The following is a 2,500-nucleotide window of genomic DNA, read 5'->3' on the forward strand; positions in this document are numbered from 1 at the left end:
GGGCCTCTCGCACCCAAAGCGAGAATCATACCCCTAGACCAACGAGCCGACAAATGGCTGAACAATTGATGTCAACGTGACAAGATCTCTTGTAACTGGGCAAAAGAATTTAAGCAGCGTATCTCTAGACTTGGTCAGCAAAATGCCCGTTTTTTCCTACTCAGTTGTTGTGCTTGGTTGTTTTTTAAACAGTTTCAATACTCAAGAACATAGATGAACTAAATTGGATTTTTACAATTTTGTTAACATTCACTTATTTTGCTCGAATATTGTCAGACAATGCAACCATCAAGTTCTTCCGGGCTTGTCCGGGATTTGAACCCAGGACCTCTCGCACCCAAAGCGAGAATCATACCCCTAGACCAACGAGCCGACAAATGGCTAAACGATTGATGTCAACCTGACAAGATCCCTTGTAACTGGGCAAGAGAATTTAAGCAGCGTATCTCTAGACTTGGTCAGCAAAATGCCTGTTTTTTCCTACTGAGTTGTTGTGCTTGGTTGTTTTTTAAACAGTTTCAATACTCAAGAACATAGATGAACTAAATTGGGTTGGTACAATTTTGTTAACAATCACTTATTTTTCTCCAACAATAACAGAAAAAGCAACCATGAAGTTCTTTCGGGCTCGTCCGGGATTTGAACCCGGGACCTCTCGCACCCAAAGCGAGAATCATAACCCTAGACCAACGAGCCGACAAATGGCTGAACGATTGATGTCAACCTGACAAGATGCCTTGTAACTGGGCAAGAGAATTTAAGCAGCGTATCTCTAGACTTGGTCAGCAAAATGCCTGTTTTTTCCTACTGAGTTGTTGTGCTTGGTTGTTTTTTAAACAGTTTCAATACTCAAGAACATAGATGAACTAAATTGGATTTTTACAATTTTGTTAACATTCACTTATTTTGCTCGAATAATGACAGACAATGCAACCATCAAGATCTTCCGGGCTCGTCCAGGATTTGAACCCGGGACCTCTCGCACCCAAAGCGAGAATCATACCCCTAGACCAACGAGCCGACAAATCGCTGAACCATTGATGTCAACGTGACAAGATCCCTTGTAACTGGGCAAGAGAATTTAAGCAGCGTATCTCTAGACTTGGTCAGCCAAATGCCTGTTTTTTCCTACTGAGTTGTTGTGCTTGGTTGTTTTTTAAACAGTTTCAATACTCAAGAACATAGATGAACTAAATTGGATTTTAACAATTTTGTTAACATTCACTTTTTTTGCTCGAATAATGACAGACAATGCAACCATCAAGATCTTCCGGGCTCGTCCAGGATTTGAACCCGGGACCTCTCGCACCCAAAGCGAGAATCATACCCCTAGACCAACGAGCCGACAAATCGCTGAACCATTGATGTCAACGTGACAAGATCCCTTGTAACTGGGCAAGAGAATTTAAGCAGCGTATCTCTAGACTTGGTCAGCAAAATGCCCGTTTTTTTCCTACTGAGTTGTTGTGCTTGGTGGTTTTTTAAACAGTTTCAATACTCAAGAACATAGATGAACTAAATTGGATTTTTACAATTTTGTTAACATTCACTTATTTTGCTCGAATAATGTCAGACAATGCAACCATCAAGTTCTTCCGGGCTTGTCCGGGATTTGAACCCGGGACCTCTCGCACCCAAAGCGAGAATCATACCCCTAGACCAACGAGCCGACAAATGGCTGAACAATTGATGTCAACGTGACAAGATCTCTTGTAACTGGGCAAAAGAATTTAAGCAGCGTATCTCTAGACTTGGTCAGCAAAATCCCCGTTTTTTCCTACTGAGTTGTTGTGCTTGGTTGTTTTTTAAACAGTTTCAATACTCAAGAACATAGATGAACTAAATTGGATTTTTACAATTTTGTTAACATTCACTTATTTTGCTCGAATAATGTCAGACAATGCAACCATCAAGTTCTTCCGGGCTTGTCCGGGATTTGAACCCGGGACCTCTCGCACCCAAAGCGAGAATCATACCCCTAGACCAACGAGCCGACAAATGGCTAAACGATTGATGTCAACCTGACAAGATCCCTTGTAACTGGGCAAGAGAATTTAAGCAGCGTATCTCTAGACTTGGTCAGCAAAATGCCTGTTTTTTCCTACTGAGTTGTTGTGCTTGGTTGTTTTTTAAACAGTTTCAATACTCAAGAACATAGATGAACTAAATTGGGTTGGTACAATTTTGTTAACAATCACTTATTTTTCTCCAACAATAACAGAAAAAGCAACCATGAAGTTCTTTTGGGCTCGTCCGGGATTTGAACCCGGGACCTCTCGCACCCAAAGCGAGAATCATACCCCTAGACCAACGAGCCGACAAATGGCTGAACGATTGATGTCAACCTGACAAGATGCCTTGTAACTGGGCAAGAGAATTTAAGCAGCGTATCTCTAGACTTGGTCAGCAAAATGCCCGTTTTTTTCCTACTGAGTTGTTGTGCTTGGTTGTTTTTAAAACAGTTTCAATACTCAAGAACATAGATGAACTAAATTGGATT

The 2,500-nt window shown here is 41.3% G+C and overlaps 1 non-coding gene across 1 annotated transcript; it reads right to left on the reverse strand.

The window, feature by feature from the left end:
• Window positions 1–2,245: 2,245 nt before the first annotated feature.
• trnap-ugg (transfer RNA proline (anticodon UGG)) lies at window positions 2,246–2,317 on the reverse strand. The gene has a single exon. It is a non-coding gene; the product is annotated as a tRNA-Pro (tRNA).
• Between the last annotated feature and the right edge of the window lie 183 nt (window positions 2,318–2,500).

Source organism: Pungitius pungitius, chromosome 4 (assembly GCF_949316345.1).
Source record: "Pungitius pungitius chromosome 4, fPunPun2.1, whole genome shotgun sequence".
Taxonomy (NCBI): Eukaryota; Metazoa; Chordata; class Actinopteri; order Perciformes; family Gasterosteidae; genus Pungitius; species Pungitius pungitius.